At 47.7% G+C, this 17,679-nt stretch overlaps 1 protein-coding gene and 1 pseudogene across 5 annotated transcripts in view; both read right to left on the minus strand.

Annotated features, from left to right (window-relative positions):
* MTHFS (methenyltetrahydrofolate synthetase) overlaps nucleotides 1–17,679 on the minus strand; it is a 296,448-nt gene that overhangs the window by 221,126 nt on the left and 57,643 nt on the right. The window lies entirely within an intron of this gene.
* LOC120368124 (U6 spliceosomal RNA) lies at nucleotides 9,599–9,698 on the minus strand (annotated as a pseudogene).

Raw genomic sequence — 17,679 nt, forward strand, 5'->3', positions numbered from 1 at the left:
ACATAAATGACAAATGTATTTATATAAAAGTGATCGGTGGACATCAATTCTTACTTGCTCCTGTTCTAGACCTTGAAAGGAACTCCAGGTGGCCAGCTAGACACCAGTGCCACCCTTCCCAGGGCATTAGCACCCTCGGTGGGTGTGGGACCCGACACCAGCCTCCTTGATGAGAAAGTGCTGAGCGACCTTAGAGCCCTTGACTGCTCATGCCTCATGAGTGCCGCCCATGCTTGAGGATAAGGCTGTCACTTCCTTGCATCAGCAGAGGGCTGCCACAAAGCCAGGGGCAGGAATATACCAGGGCTACACGGTGATCCCAGGCACGTGCAACCGCAAAAGGCTAGCATCCCATCTCCACGGGGAATTGAGAAGACTCGCTAGCTTCCTGGGGCTGTGCTTGAGGGGAAACGGCAGATAAGGAGGAGGTCCTGCTCACAGTGAAAACGTGTCTCCATAGGAGAAGAGTAAACATTGTCCTGGGGGCTTGCTCCTGGCCAACTGCCATTCTAGGAAAATTCATCCACCCTCCTCCGATTTCCCACCACTCCACTCGGCCCCCGGCCTGCTGTGGGCCAGCCCCAGCCTCCCTAACTCCCTGAATTTGTTCTCATCAAGGTCACCAGTAATCTCCAGGTTGCCAAATCCCAAGCACACGTGTCCAGGCCTCATGATACGTGCCCTCCTGGCAGCATCTGGCAGTGTTGGCCACTCCCACCTGCCTCTTATCGGTTTTCTCTCAAGGCTTTGTCTCTAATCCACGCACGGCGTTCCTTCAACAAGTATTTATTGAGCGTGTACCATGAGCCAGGCACCGGCCTAGGCACTGGAAACACAGCAGTAAGGAAAAGCAGACATGATTCCAATCCTTATGGAATCTACGCTCTAGCAGTAAAATCACACATTCCTCAAATAACCACACACACAAATGCTGAATGGCACTCAGATTCTGGGAAACACGTAAAACAGTAAAAATTCAGCAGAGAATTGGGCATGTACAAGAACAGGAAAACAAAAAAAGTTAGGATTTTTCGCTTTTAAAAAAATCACTACATATACATATAGAAGGTACAATAAATTACACATGGCTGTTCACAGTGAACTATGTACTGAGACACACAGCTTTAACAACTCAAGCCCACTCACAATCCAGTCTGACTCTCACAAACTTAATTTCATGTTACTGTATTTATAGAACAAGACAAATATAGCGATCATTTATTGAACAACTGTGCTAAGCTTTGCATCTGTTATTTAAATAGTGCTAGGTTTTACATAAATTGCTTTTTCTAATCCTTTCAACAACCCATAGGAAAGTATAATTATCTCCATTTTACAGATAAGAAAACTGAAATTCAGAGTTTACCAAGCTGTCACATGGCAGGCTCTGAATATAAACCCAGATCTTCCTTTGGACCAAAAAAAAAAAAAAAATTTACAACAGAAATACCCGATCTTGCATATGCAAATGAAGCTTGCTCCATTCAAATATGTGCTCTGAAGACCACAAAATAGTCTTCCTAGGAACAGCTTCGCAAACCTGAAACACAATCTTCTGAATGTTCTCATTGAAGTCAAGACTTTGTCCTCGAAGAACGGAGCTGATTTTCAACAGTCATTTGGAACACAGGCTGGTTGGCATTGGGAGCGGGAGGTCAGAGTGTGCCACAGAGCACAACTGTACATTGATTTCTCTTACTTGCAACCAAAAGAGCCCTAAGATATTTCTGATGGGAAGAAAATTAAGTTTCTTAACTAACTCAGGAAGTCCAAACTACCTAGAATCATAATGTCATAAAAATCTTCTAATACTGTATGCCGATGGCTTTATCCCTTCTGGAATGCTAATTTTCAGCTTGCTGTCTTGCTAACATCACTCCAGGCGTGTTCGGTGCAGTTCACTGCCCAACTTGTACGACATCTATTCCAGGACTAAACTCATCATCCTGGCGGAATGGTCTCAACGTTCATTATTCTTAGGGATGGAACAATTTAAAGTTCAATTAGCTGAAACTGCCCTGTTGAAGGAATAGCAATCTCCATGTAGAAGACGGCAGCCCGGTGCCGCCCTTGCTTGGACTACAGCATTCGCAAAGCTCTGTGTTTCCAGCGAAGGGGGAAATGGCAGAGCCCCACGTCCCGTCTAACTCCCAAGGGCTCCTGAGCCAGTAGCTCCTGCCTCCAAGTCCTTGGGTCCCGAGTGACAGCTCCATGGAAAACACGACCTCCTTCCAATTACGAGCCCTTGTTGCACATGCCGAGAACAGCAGCACTCCCCCGCAGCGAGTCACACAGGGAGGACCCCCGGCCACAGCATAGTGACTCGTCATGGCTTTACAATTCCATCTGATGCTGAGAGTTGCATCCAAGATCAGCAGCCAAACGTTTAAGGGTTTATATCACGACAAACATAATTATGAGACAGAAAAGGCCTATTAGTTCTACTATGTAATTTTAAACCTCAAACTGTCACACACAAAAAATACACACACACACACACACACACACACACCCCTCCTCATCTTCTCATTTGAGAAGCCTGTCATTATCCCAGAGTCCCTAACAGCTCACTCAGTGGCTAGTTAAGCACCGCTTCTTAGCTGACAAGACCTCATTCCATGTTGGTTTAGGTTAGATGCAGGAGGCTGGGCCAGATGACCCGAGGAAGTCCCTGGACTCCATAAGCTGGCGTGTGGGATGCTGGATAGGACATGCCTTCCTTATTTGCTTTTCATTAGGAAATTGAAATTGCCACTAAGAGGTTTCTGCACATGTGGGTCCAAGTGTGCACACACTGCCATTTGTGTGAGTGCATGAGTCTCCAGGGACATGTGTGGCCGTCCATGACCGATCATCCTAATGCTCTTCTCTAAGGGTAGATGGTCTCAGGGCATAAGGACACGCTTCACAGCCTGGGCCTCTGTCTCCACACTCTCATCCACTCTGATGGCCACATCACGTGGTAGAGGGTATTCATGGGAGGATCTGATGAGCAAACACGTGCAGAAGCGTGTGGTCGGCGTGCCTATCATAACGGAACAGCACAGCGTCATGCTGCAACAGTGCTTGTCTTAGTGTGCACTCTCCCACAAGTAGACTCTGCGATCAGGATTCAAGGTCAAGTAGTTTGTTTGGGGTGGGGAGTGGGAAGGAGACAGGGAAGAGAAGTCAGCCTATAAGGGGTGGCTTGTCAAACCAGCCACCGTTACGGGTGACAGGAGCTTACCCCACAGGAACACTGTGGCCAGGGGCGTAGGATACACTCCCCATGGCTGGGGGAGCTGGTGGAGTTGCACAGCAATGCTGTCTGCCCCTGCCAGCAGCTGGTGGGCGGTTAGTTTCTCGGCACTTGCAGCGGTGGACCCCAGTATTTGGAATGTGGCCAGCTCCTGCTGAACCCCAGACCCGAGAGCCAGGAGCGTGGGTGTGGCAGCAGCTGCTTTAAGTTGGACTGGTGACACTGCAGAGCCACGTTTCACAGGCAAGGAACTAAACTCAGGCCGGGCTTGGATTCCAAAACAAGAGGTGTAAAAAGGGCAGTTGCAGGAGGAAGATGAGCCAAGAGGGGGGGTCTTTCAGGCCTCATAGCATTTGTGCCTCTCTTCACAAAAATAATTATTTTTCTGCTCTATGTAAACCTGTACTAAGTGCTGCCGATACAGTGCTGACCAACACAGACTCTGCCCCGCTCTCCTGGAGTTCTAGTGGGGTGCCTGCCTTAAACCATCACAAAAGCAAATAAGCAATTACAAATAGAGTGAGGGGATGTCAGGGAAGAGATCTCTGAGTGGCATTTGAGCTCCGACCTGAAGGATGAGTAGGGGTGGCCAGGTGAAGGGGAGGGAAATTCCGAGCAGATGGCTTAGCATGTGCAAGGGCCCGGAGGCCAGAATGAGCTTGGCACTCTCCCTGCACAGGCAAAGGGAGCCGGAGCCTGGTGAGAGGGAGGGAGGGGAAACGAGGCTGTAGGGAGAAGTAGGGAGGGGTCAAACCAGGCAGTCTAGGGCCATGAGAAAGACTGGATTTTACCCTAAGTGCTGAGGGGGCCAATGAAGCATGTATAGCAAGGGAGTGATCTCATCAAACTCAAATTCAGGAGAGCTCCTTTGTGGAAACAGGATACCTGGAGCAGCTCTGATCATCAAATGCCCTCTGAGCCCAGCTTCATGCAGAGTGTTGGGAGTGACCACTCTCCGGGAGCTCTGATGGCCACGGCACAAGGTCGACATGCTGAATTTATGAGAGGTCCAAAGACAAAGGCTCAGAGGAGGTGAGGAGGGAGATCCAGAGAGCCTAGCAGGGGGAGATGGCATCTGAGCCAGGCTGGGAGTGTGGGTGACGTAGAACCTGTTTGCGTGGAGAGGGTATTCCAGGCAGAGGCGCCAGAGAGAGTAAAGGTGAAGCCAACCAGGCACGGCAGACCCTGCATCCTCTGTTCACAGCCTACACACCCTTCCTCCCTTCTCCCAGTTAACTCCCGCATGTCCTTCAGATGGCTGCATCGGCGCTGTCCCCTCTGCTTCCCCAGGCGGTGGGGCCCAGGCAGGAGCTAATCTGAGGGGGCACAGCTCCTGTACTCACTCTGCCACCATGTTCAGCTTCTTAGCTGCCAGTGCAGGTCCCCGTGATGGCTTAAACACCTGGACTGGCTGCTCTGATCCCTGTGGGGCAATTTGGTCACTCGGGCTGGGCTGGAGATCAAAAATACCTGAGAGTCAGCAGGAAGCCGCCCACAGGCATAGTTGGGCACTGGCTGGGGAGGCTGAGTGGTGGATTCATTTACCTTCACCCTGGCCCCAGTCAAACCCAATGCAACAAGCAAAAAAACGACTACAACTAGTTTTCTGTTGGAGAATTTCAGCAAACCTCTGAGAGAGAGAGAGAGAGAGAGAGAGAGAGAGTGTGTGCGTGTGTGTGTGCGTGTGTGTGTGCGTGTGTGATATGAGATGTATTCACATACGTGTGTCATTATGGCTATGCATCTGGAGAGGTCTGTGAATGTGCTCCCATGTTAACATGCATGTAAATAACAGCAGCTCACACTCACGGAGCTAGCCACATGCTCTGTGTTCTCACTTGAATCCCTCTGTTTTATCCCCACTTTATTAGAGGAGACTTACAGATGAGGAAACTGCATGTTTGAATGGTTTCTACCGTGGGATGTCAGCTAGACTCCTATGTGCAAAAGGACGTTTTGCTCCTAGAATTCTAAATCATGTATCAACCCTTAGCAGGAAAGAGATTTTTACCCGTCCTCGAGGTCATGTGGCAGAGAAGAACCCACTTCTTTCCTGTAAACCCCTTGAAATCATTGGCTCTGAAATAAAAGTATAACATTTTCTAAAGCAGTCTATTATCAGACAACTGCCACAGATATTAGGTAGACACACGCAGTCCACTCCAGAGAAAGAAAAGTACCCTGGTACGGCACAGCATTAAACGGCATGTCTCTGGCTCCTCTGCTTCCTAAAAAAGGAAGCGATGACTCTGATCTCTGAAGACATCTATTCTAAACCCATCATGTGACTTACCTCTTTGAAAAACAAACAAATAACATTTAATTTGCTTGTAAAGGGTAAATATAGTTTTTAGGTTTCTAATGTATTAAAAACTTATAGGTAAAACGCATTCTAATCATCTTGGCTTTCCCGTCTCTTGAATCATTTCAGCTTTATGTCTGGCATTTGACAACCCAAACTGACTTAAAAAATGCTCATGTTAATTCATATGGAGGAATTGTATATCTGTGTGTGTGTGTGTGTGTGTGAATTCACATGGAGGAATTGTATATCCGTGTGTGTGAATTCACATGGAGGAACTGTGTATCCGTGTGTGTGTGTGAATTCACACGGAGGAATTGTATATCCGTGTGAGTGTGTGTGTGAATTCACATGGAGGAATTGTGTATCTGTGTGTGTGTGTGTGTGAATTCACATGGAGGAATTGTATATCCATATATGTGTGTGTGTGAATTCACATGGAGAAATTGTATATCCGTGTGTGTGGGTGAGAATTCACATGGAGGAATTGTATATCCGTGTGTGTGTGTGTGTGAATTCACATGGAGGAATTGTATATCCATATATGTGTGTGTGAATTCACATGGAGAAATTGTATATCTGTGTGTGTGTGTGAATTCACATGGAGGAATTGTATATCCGTGTGTATGTGTGTGTGTGAATTCACATGGAGGAATTGTATATCCGTGTGTGTGTGTGAGAATTCACATGGAGGAATTGTATATCTCTGTGTGTGTGTGTGTGTGTGTGGATTCACATGGAGGAATTGTATATCCGTGTGTGTGTGTGAATTCACATGGAGGAATTGTACATCCGTGTGTGTGTCTGTGTGAATTCACATGGAGAAATTGTATATCCGTGTGTGTGTGTGAATTCACATGGAGGAATTGTATATCTGTGTGTGTGTGTGTGTGTGTGTGTGTGAATTCACATGGAGGAATTGTATATCCGTATGTGTGTGTGAATTCACATGGAGAAACTGTATATCCATGTGTGTGTGTGTCTGTGTGAATTCACATGGAGAAATTGTATATCCGTGTGTGTGTGTGTGTGTGTGTGTGATTCACATGGAGGAATTGTATATCCGTGTGTGTGTGCGTGTGCGTGCATGTGTGTGAATTCACATGGAGGAATTGTGTTTGTGTGTGTGCATGTGTGTGTGTGATTCACATGGAGGAACTGCATATCCGTGTGTGTGTGTGAATTCACATGGAGGAATTGTATATGCGTGTGTGTGTGCGTGCGCGTGTGTGTGTGTGAATTCACATGGAGGAATTGTGTTTGTGTGTGTGTGTGTGTGTGTGTGTGTGTGTGTGTGTGTGAAATTGCTGGCATTCCCTCTGTGCTGACTCCAAATCAAGCCCTGAAAGGCTTTGGAAGTCTTCCCTGTGCCTTACCCTTTTCCCTTCTTTCCTGAGAATTCTTGAAGCCTTCAGAGCAGGGCCCGGCACACAGCAGGCACCAGGAGGTGTCAGCTACTGGTATGATGATGGTGACAGCTGGCATCATCACCAACATGCCCTTTCCTCCCGTGCATGCTGGGAAACCTGCGTCCCCTCAGCCCGCAGTAGGAAGGAGCTTCCCAGGCCCTGCACACCCTGCATTTTATCCTAGAAGCCAGCAGAGTCCCTCTCACCATGGCCCTGGACTTCTCCACTTCCGCCACCTTGGCCTTCCCTGACTCCCTCCAATTTGCCTTCCTCCATCCCATGAGACCTGCGCTCTCTGTTCCCAGCCTGCACACCCTTCCTCCCTGTCTCCCAGGTAACTCCTGCTCATCCTTGAGACCAGGGCATCGGCACCATCTCCCAGGCAGCCTGCTTCCACGTCCCCGACTAGTCCACTCCTCCCATGATGGACCTTCGTCACACCATGTCCTGCTCCTTCCGAGTGCGTGTCACAGGGAAGTTCACACTTCTCTAGTGATGATCTGCCCCTCTCTAGAGCATCTCCCCCGTGAGACTGAAATTCCAACAAGGCAGAGCCACAGAGCCCCAAAGCCCAGCGCAGCTGATCTGAAACAGAATCGGCACTCGGTAACATTAGCTGCATGATTTTACAGAAAGGGGTTTGAAGTGACAGTACAAGAAGGAAGGGACTAGAAGAACAGCAACAGCGAAGGGAGAGAGAACAAGGCCAGACGCTCACACTGGCTCTCCTTCATCCACCCTCTAGGCCTCTCCACCCCTCAGCCTGCCTCCTTCCCCAGCCGGGAGACGGAGATCCATGCTGGGCGCTTCAGAGCCCATCTGGCTGCAGCGAGAGGATTCTGCTCTGAGCTCTAAGGATGCACCTGGTACATCTCCAGTGACAAAGTGACACCAAATAATACCCAGGCCCTGTGTCCAACCCTCCTCTCTCCGCTTCCTGCCCTGAAGGGGAGTCTCACCACGTTCCAGCACCATCTGCTTGGGCACAGCATGCCAGGCCCTGGCTGAGGGGCCCTGCTGGCAGCAAGGGTTCCTGGGCCACCATGGAACCAGCACCCACAGAAGGCAAGCAGGTGCCAGACACATGATCTGGGTCAGGGACACGGTGCCAGCTGCTGAGTCTCGTGGAGGATGAAGAGGGTGAGATGGAACTATCTGTGGGTGGCACAAGGGTAGAACAGCCAGCTCTGGGTCAATCTGGCCTAAATTCAAAAGTTTCACATAGCAACAAAGGATGGTATCCTGCTGGCAAAGGTGTGCCCTGAATCCAGAGGGTCAAGTTAAGGAAGGATTCCAGGGATGGAAAGGTCGGGAGTCTGGCTGGAGAAAAGTGGCCTAACAGTGGGTCCTCATGTGCCCTCTGGGGACAGGCTCACAGGCCCTCTAGTACAAGGAGACACAGGGGACATCATCCAGACAAGGAGAGGGCCCACCAGCAAAGAATGCAGGGGTGACAGGCAAGGACACTGCCCACTGCAGCAAGGCCCTTGGTGTTAGGACGAGGCTGCTGCCATCTGCTCTGCTTCCAGCTCACAGGGGGCCACTCCCTGGGTGCAGCTGCTGCTAGGAACATTACTGGAAAGAGCAAGGCTCATAACTGGAGAGACATGGGTGCAAATCCCAGCTCAACCCTTGCTGGTAACCTTTACTGTGTGACCTCAGGTCAGTCAATGAACTCCTCTGAGCTTCCACATTCATACAATGGGAATTGTAAATCAGCCCAGAGGATGGAGAGGAAGAGGTGTTTAGTCCAAGAGCCTACTACGTCCCCAGTGGTGAGGAAGGCTCTGGAGACATCACTGTAAGCAACACGGGCAGGGCGCCTACACTGGTGGGCGTACGGCCTAATGGCCAAGGTGGATGTTAAGTAACTCAACCCACAAATAAACGCTTCATCACAAACTGCAATCAACTGTAGAAATAAAAAGCACCAGATGCTGGAAAGTGTTTAACAGGAGGCCTTGACCTAGTGTAGGAAAAGGAGGTGCCAGAGGTCTTCCTGGAGGAGGTGGCAAGTGAGCAGAGTTCTGATAGAAGGAGGAGGGCACCCACTCTGTCTGAGGGTGAATAGGCCGGGGAACATTCTGGGAGAGCAAGGGACCCGTGCAGCAGCTTCTGGATGGACCGAGATGAGAGAAGGCCTACAGAATGCCAGCAGGGCAGAAAGCAGCAGGCAGGGGTGGGGTCCCAAAGGGCACTGCCAACCTCACAGCATGTTGTGATGAGCATCCCAGGGCTGGCTTAGCAGCCACCAGAATGGCAGCACCCAGCATTACCCACAAAAGAGCATCCCAGCCAGAAGCCAGGCCCAGCCACTGACGCACCCCTGGATGGTTTCTAGGTTATTTAGATGTTCCTTTGAGAGCACAGAGCAGCCTTCATCTACTGCCTTAGCTCCAAAATCTTGATCCCTTTTCCCTCAAATCAGGACTTAGTCCCAGGAAACCTTTCTTCTGTTTCTCCCGTGAAGTCCAGCACATGATTCTCAGGAAAATGGAGTTTGGGGAAGTCTGTGTTCAAATGCCAAGCTTCTCAGAGTAACTGTGCAGTGAAGGGAGGGTCCTGGCCCACCTGCCCACGCGACGGAGTAAGCACAGTATTCATACATAGAAATCTCTTTGTCAAAAGACCGGCAGGGATCTTTTTTTTTTTCCCATGGAATGCTTCACAAATTTGCATGCCATCCTTGCACAGGGGCCATGCTCACCTGTATATCAGTCCAATTTTAGTATCTGTGCTGCTAAAGCATGGGGCTCTTATGATTTAATCCTTAGGTTCTTCCTCCAAGGCTCCTTTTTTTGAGCACTGCCCATGAACTTCACAGCTACAGCTTCATAAAAAAAGGTGAATGCAATACAGCAGTTTCCCGTCTCCTCTGCGTCTTCCGTCTCTCCCTTGGCCTGTACCGCCCCTTTCACAGTGTGTAATTAAGCCAAAAGAGCCTGGAAAAACCCCTTCTAATCAATAATTCAAAATGTTGGTCTCCTGTGACATTTTTTTCATTACAATTCTCCAGGTCAGCCATTCATGAATTCTCCAGGATGGAGTTCCCTGCTGTGACACCAAAGCAGAATTAATGTAGTTTTGGGGTAATTATGTGTTTTTTAATTATCCATCTTTTTCTTTTCCTAAACAGCCAGAAAGAATGGTTTATAAAGAAAGAAAAACGTTATGGTCTCATGAGTCGGGCATTTGCAAAGAAGGAGATTCAAATGAGGGTACAAATTACAGTAACAGGAAACGTTTTGGATATTTGCTGAGTCAAGAAAGACCCATTTAGAAAGAGGTGAAATAGTTCAAGCACCTTTTAAAAACTGCTGACATGACATTTCAGCTTTATAATGAGCACTACTGAGGCATCAGTGGCCCTGCCCTCTTTCTCTCTTTTTTTTTTTTTTTAAGAAAGAATCTTATTCTGTCGCCCAGGCTGCAGTGCAGCGCGATCTCAGCTCACCGCAACCTCTGCCTCCCAGGTTCAAGCAATTCTCCTGCCTCAGCCTCTAAAGTAGCTGGGACTACAAGTGTGCGCCACCGTGCCCAGCTTTTTTTTAATTTTTACTATAGACAGGTTTTCGCAATGTTGGCCAGGCTGGTCCTGAACTCCTAACCTCAGGTGATCCACCCACCTCGCTCTCCCAAAGTGCTGGAATTACAGGCATGAGCCACCGCGACTGGCCCCTGTTCTCTTTCTCATGCTCTGCCTCTTCCTCTCCCGAACGCCAACCCACCACTCTTTCTTCCTAGCTGCAGTGGACACGGCTAGTGGCTTGGCTAATACCCATTCTCTCCTTCGCTCCATGTTCCATTCCAACAATAGGACTCTGATTTTGCTCGGCATGGCCATATGTCGAATTAAAAACGCCTCTCCAGTCCCACTGCTGCTAGACTAGGTGAACCCAGCCAGCCAACGGGATGCCAACCGAAGTCTACTGTGTGAGGACTTAGGAAAACAGAACTGCCTCGGCTGGCATGGTCTGTGCCTTTGCCTTTCGTCTTCCTGCCTGGAATGTGAAAGTGAGGGCTGGAAGAAGAGCAGTCACTGTGCAACCATGAAGATAAAACTCACAATTAAGAACGGCAAAGCAGAGAGCCAAAAGAAATCTGGACAACTGTACATCTGGTTTATCCTTTAAGCAACTGAACCAGTCCTGAACAGACTTCTTTAGGATTCTTGTTACACGTGAAAAACCAACTCTTGTGTGATTACACCATAGTTAGATGAGTATTCTGTCACATGCAACCAAGGCAAGGCCTAAATGACATACATTTCTGTGTATCAGGACACTTGCAGATCCAACTAAATCATCCCAATTTGCAGAAGCACCCCTCTTTGGGGCCCAACAATTTTGCTGACTCCATTCCAGGAAAAGGCTTTAGCAAAGCCTAATATGGAACGCCATGGAAAAGCTGTCCTCTACTGACTTAAAACAGGAAAGGGTGATGGGCACCGCTGGCTCCACCGACCTGCAGACAGGAAATGCTGGCAGTAACCTCAGTAGCTACAATGAAAGCCTTCCATGATGGTGCAAGCTCACCTCACACTTGCTGAAAGAGCGACGGTATTTGTCTTGGTGACCTTTGCATTCCAGCCAGCGCCTGGCACACAGTAGATGCTCAATAAGCATTTGCTAACTGAATGAAAAGATGGAGACTGCTAAATTCTCCTATTTCCGTCAGGAGCCAGCAGCTTCTAACCAGGGACAAAGTGGCTTCTCTCCCTGTTATTCTTAGATACGTACTAACCAAAGTCATGCTTCTTGTCCCAATGACCTTAGGCTCTGTGCCTAGATGTCTCACACCCACAGAGAAGAACGCATCCACCAGAGGACACACCACTGGTTCCACTGACCTGGATGCTGAGTCCGCCACCCAGCCACTCTGAGCCCCTCCTGCCACTGAGTTATCAGGCAACAGGGGTCACTGCACTGGCGGGAGTGATTGATCCCAACTCTCACGGGTAAAATGCATTTTTGGTTCTACATAAAAGGAAAAGGAGGAGCATGACTGGAATTCACGAAGTCCTCTGGGGTGCCTTTTAATACTCCCATATTCTATGATTAAAGCTAACGGAAAACTACAATACAATCCAGTTCAGGCAGGACTGCTCATGGCCTCGGTCAGTGATCAGCAAACTACAGCCTACAGGCCAAATCCAGCCCTCCAGCTGCTTTTGTAAATAACATTATTGTGGTAACACAGTTGAGACAGAGACTGAATGGTCCTCGAAGCCTACATTTTAATATATGACCCTTTATAAAAAAAAGTTTGCTGATTCTTGGCCTAGACCTACAACCCGCCATTCTTGCTGAAGGCAAAGGCAATGTTAAATGAAAAGAATAAAGCTGGTTGTAAATACCAGCTATGACCATGTGACCAGTTTCAGAAATAAGGATTATAATATTTGTACGTCTTTCTCATTTTGATATACATGTTCATATAGATGAACCACATCTTTGTTTCCACTTCTGCCGTCCCTTAATCATCTACATAGCAGGGTTAGTAGCAACTGCACGTATATCTCAGGATTTAAGTCACATGCATCGAAGGAGGAGTGTGAAGTAGCTAAGAGCAGAGCAGATGTTACTGCAAGGCAAAGCAGGGTTTTCTGTCGTCTTCTGGGAAAGCGTGAGCACGTGTGGCCGTGTGTGCATTGGTTGTATCACGTTGCGCAGAAGCATGACTTTGCTCTGTCTTTATTTGGAGAGTAAGTATGGTTGCAGGTGATACCTGTGGGCGTCAGGTTGATGGAAGTGGACCGCAGTGACTTTCTAATGTGACAACTTGGTTAAGATGAACAATGTTTCCCAGAACTCCCTCTCCTGTAGGTTTCCCTTTAGGGCAGGACCCAAGGGAGATCCTTATGGGCTATGTGGAAACAAGAGAAGCAGCAGCCTTTTGCTCCGGCATGCTGCCACTGATGCGACTCGCAGCCAGGCCTGCAGCTGCTCTATATTCCCCTGCTTCCTGCTTCAGCTTCTCCACCTCCCAGGCCAGGAACATACGACTGGCTGCAGGATAAGGGGCCCTGGCTTTGTAGAACACCTATACCAGCAAGGTCAGATGCAAAAGAAACAACCCAGAGTCCAGCCCATCCCATGGTCTCCAGCTTGCACTTGGAGGTTCCAGCAGGCTCCTGCTCTCCTCTATCTTCTCTGCCCAATGACCTGGTATGTGGACTTCAAGCTCTAGCACGAGATGCAAAAGCCAAATTCCTCTAACAAACCCTATAACACAGCCGGATACATATTAACACATGTAGGACCTCCCGGTGGCTATTCCGCTGATTGAGCCCTGGCTGACACAGCAAGTATCCACTAAATGCAAGGTACACTTGAAGTGGTGGAGAAGAAGGATAGACATAAAACCGTAAGTTCACATTATGATGGAGGGAACATGGGCTCAAACTGCTCAAATAAGAGAGAAAAAAAGGATAAAAGCCGTAAACAATGTGCTCCAGAGGCATGGAAGGAGCAAATGCTTTAGAGATAGCCAGGCCTGAATTATAATCCTGGCACCACCCACCACCAGCTGCGTGACCTTGGTAAATGTCACCCAGGAGTTGTCTGCGCCTTCTGCTTTCCTCTCTCTGAAAGGGAACTGCTGGGAAACAGAGATTGTTTTTGACGGAGGGGAACATGTCAGGAAAGGTTTTATATTAAAGGCTGTCAGATCTCAACTGTGCCTTGCAGAAGCGTGGTTCAGCACAGCGCGTTTCCATCTTGTGCAGAAGGAGTTAATACGTTTTGGTGGGATAGTGTGGGAAAAGGTCATCCTGCAAATATTCAAAAGCAATTTCATGAAACAGTGGGCTCCTATCCATCTGCTGTAACAAACTGGCTGGGCGCTGTGGAGCCTTAAGCACTATACATTCAGTGAAATTATGACTCCCACTGGGGGTATATCATATTTTTTTCAAGGCTGAAATGAAAAGATATACAGTGTACTGTATACACAGGCCTATTACGCTGGGGAAAATACCAGAGGCAGTTTTGCTGTTTATGGAAGATCAATGATAAATCATCCTGGATAATCTGCAACTCGCTGTTTCATTTGTTCTTTAATGTTCCACTGATCTTTTGGAAATGAAGGAACTTCACATAAAACAAGTAGTTTGATGAACTTTAATCTTACCCATAATTGGATAATAAAATTGGGTACATGTAGTAATTAAAAGGATTGTGATAAAAGAGTTGATCTGCAGTTTCACATTGAGCCTCTTCCATAAACCAACGGGTTCAGTTCAGGGCATACTAGGAATCAAAAAACAGCCCTGTGGACTAGAAAGCTACATTGTGTTGTCGTTGTTGTTGTGCTGTGGTTGTGTTGTGATTGTTGTGTTATGTTGTGTTGTGTTGTGGTGGTGGCGGTATGTTGTTGTGTTGTGATTGTTGTGTTGTGTTGTGCGATGGTGGTGGTGGTAGTGTGTTGTTGCTGTGTTGTTGTTGCTGGAGTAAATGGAAAGGTGTTTATGGAGAAGACAGACCATGTCAGGGAGGGCTAATATTATCACCTGGGGAGCTCTGAGATAAGGACATCAGTTTTAAAGATTAGGCTTCGACCTGCTAGTGAGCAGGAAGTAAACAGCTCGATTTTTACTTAAGTGAGTTCCTTTTTCCAGGCTATCTCTAGATTGGCCCAGCTATTACACATTCTCCATTGCTGCCTGTTTTATCTAAATGCAGACTTGCAATTTGCACATAAGCCTGCATGTGCCAAATCCTTCTTTCTGGGATCTCCAGTAATGCCTGTCACACCTGCTCACAGCCTTGAAAACGTCTCTCCTTTGCCCAGCTAAGTCCTGCTGGGTTGACTCCCATTCTTTTCCTGAGGCCTCCAAGTCCTGGTATCTGACCCCCAGGACCCCTAACTGAACCTCCAGCAAAGCTACCACTCCTGGAACATCCCCTCAACCTGGAGCAGTTCTCTCCATCCCTGCTTTCTGGCTTTTCCAACACTTCTCAGGCCTGTTCTGGTCCTGGCCTTGATCCGCTCCCAACGTCCCATCCTCAACTACTAACTGACCCCAGACCCAACCTAGTGGATCATCTGCCCTCCGGACCAGCTGTCATTCAGCCACTGCAGCAGGTCATGAGCCAGGCTACTCCATTTCCTTCAAATGCTTGCCCTCCAGTGACCCTTAAGAAGCTTTTCTTTGTATCACAGTACCTGAAAACAAGGTGAGTTTCTCAATCATTAAGTGATGGTAAAACAGCCAACAGCCCACAAAGTGCTGATCTACGAGGCACAGATGTGGGATCAAACTAAAATATGGTTAGCAGAGGGACTGGGAAAGCACTGAACAGACATGAATGCTGCTACACGAGCCAGCTCTGCTTTACAGATGAGGAAACTGCCTGTCAAAAGAGCCAAGGTGGGCTAGGCGCGGTGGCTCAAGCCTGTAATCCTAGCACTTCGGGAGGCTGAGGCAGGTAGTTCACCTGAGGTCAGGAGTTCAAGACCAGAATGACCAATCAGATGAAACCCCGTCTCTACTAAATATACAAAAAATTAGCCAGGCATGGTAGTGGGCGCCTGTAATCCCAGCTACTCAGGAGGCTGAGGCAGGAGAATCGCTTGAACCCAGGCGACGGAGGTTGCAGTGAGCCGAGATTGTGCCATTGCACTCCAACTTGGATAAGAGGGAAACGCTCCCTCAAAAAAAAAAAAAGAAAGAAAGAAAGAAAAAGAGCCAAGGTGACCTGTCCAAAGCCTCACAGAGAACAAGAGGCAGGACTAGAATGAAGGCCAGTCTTTCCACATGCTGGGGAGCAGTATTTTTGTTTTCTTCTTCTCTCTTTTAATCACATTTCGTAGATTTTTGTGTATGATAAAACACACCAGACAGACATGGTAACATTTCGTGTCCATTGAGTTTTTTCCTATGCTGGTTCCTCCTCACCAAAATGCAATTACTGTGATATACTGCTTTTATTTTTTTTTTTTTTAAATCCGAGCTTGAACATTCCTCCTCTTTAAATATTTGTGTGTGATGTTTTTAATGACAACAGAGTGTACAACTGGCATGAATGCAGTGGCCCCTTATTGCTGTATGGCTGTATTTCACTGGGTAACAGCAGTCATCACACAGAACAGCCTCACACTGAATATGCTTGCATAGAACCCTTTGCAAATCACATTCATTATTTCACTGGGATGAATTCCTGAGAAAATGACAGGATCAAAAGTTATGGAAAATTATAAGGTTTCTGTTCTATTTCACCAACTTTCTCTCCAGAATGACTGAAGAACATTCACTCTCCCAGCAGTACGTGTGTCCATTTCCACGCAGCATCGCCAACACTTGACTGGTTCTGGTGATTTTTTACTACTCACATGGTTCGAACTGCATTTCTTTGATGAAATGTGAAACTAAATAGTTCCTCTATTTGTGGCTGTGTCTCCTCTTGTGTAAATTACCCGTTTATGTCCGTTGCCCCTTGACAACTGGGCACATGTAATTGTTTTCTTACTGAGTAGCATTTACTGGGCAGCCATAGACTAGGGCAATCACAGACCTCCAAAGTGGGAAGCATCCTCACGTGAGCCAGAGAGAACCACGGGAACTGGTCTTGCTAGACGGCCCTGAGAAAAGGAATTGGACCATTTTGCCCTCCTGCATAAGCTCCACGTGGGCAGCAGCTGGCGAAGACCGAAGCGGTCGAGGGAGGGTCCACAAGAGGACACTACAGCCTCATTATGATTCTGGAATGGGGGAAAGAAGACTGGGGTGGGGGTGGGTGGGGGTGAGAAGAGAAGGGAAGGACAAGAGAAGAAAAGGAGGTGGGCAAGAGACGAAGGGGAGGGAATTGGTGTGGACAGGAAGGAATCCGCTGGAGAGGAGCCAGCAGGGTGAGAAAGGGTTCCAGAGATGAGGTTCAGAACTGCACTAGAGTCCTACTTCTGTTAGCTGGAAAACAACCTAATTCGGAGATACACTCAAGCAGGCAAAGGAAACTTACATTAGTGGAGAGAAGAAGAGAGGGGCCAGTGACTCCTACAATTCCTGAGCCAGTGCCCTGGGCTTATCCCTGATCCCCAGAATCCAAGTCCCTTTCCACAACAACCCTCTGCCTTCTGAACAAAAGCCAATGAAAACTAATGTACCTCTAAGAGGCAAATAACTTCCTCTTAGATTGAACTGCTAGCAAAAGACCAGTCATTTTTCATCCCTGATTAAAATGTCCATGGAAAAAATTAGAAATAATTCAGCGAAGAAAGCTACTTCTCATGGAGTTACAGAATGCAAAATAGTCAAAGGTGGTGGTACAGGCAGCATACTGCCCTCTGCATATCAGAATAACCATGCTCTTTCCTGCAAATATATACTCAGGGTTCATTGGGTGGGTGGGGACACTAGGGTCACCAGAATATGCTCAGGCAACCAGAACAAGGAGGACTCTAAAGAGCCACTTACTCAGAGCGTCCCAAGTGTGCCTTTGTTAGAAGCACTTGCTAGCATGACAAATCAGTCTTTTTTTTTTTTCTGGAAATTCTGGTTCAGTTGTCTAGGATAGGACCAGAAAATCAACATTTTGAAACAACAGCTCAAGGCGGTTCTTATGCTGTGGCAAGAAGTTGATTTTGTCCAGTGCATCTTATACTCAAATCACCTGAGGAGATTAAAAACCATTATCAGGGAGTTCCATTTCTGCCTTTGATAGGCTAACATATTCAGGTCAACTCTACTACCAAGAACAAATAGAAATGCCCTGTTGGAACACATCAGAGAA

Source organism: Saimiri boliviensis, chromosome 5 (genome assembly GCF_048565385.1).
Source record: "Saimiri boliviensis isolate mSaiBol1 chromosome 5, mSaiBol1.pri, whole genome shotgun sequence".
In the NCBI taxonomy this organism is placed as follows: domain Eukaryota; kingdom Metazoa; phylum Chordata; class Mammalia; order Primates; family Cebidae; genus Saimiri; species Saimiri boliviensis.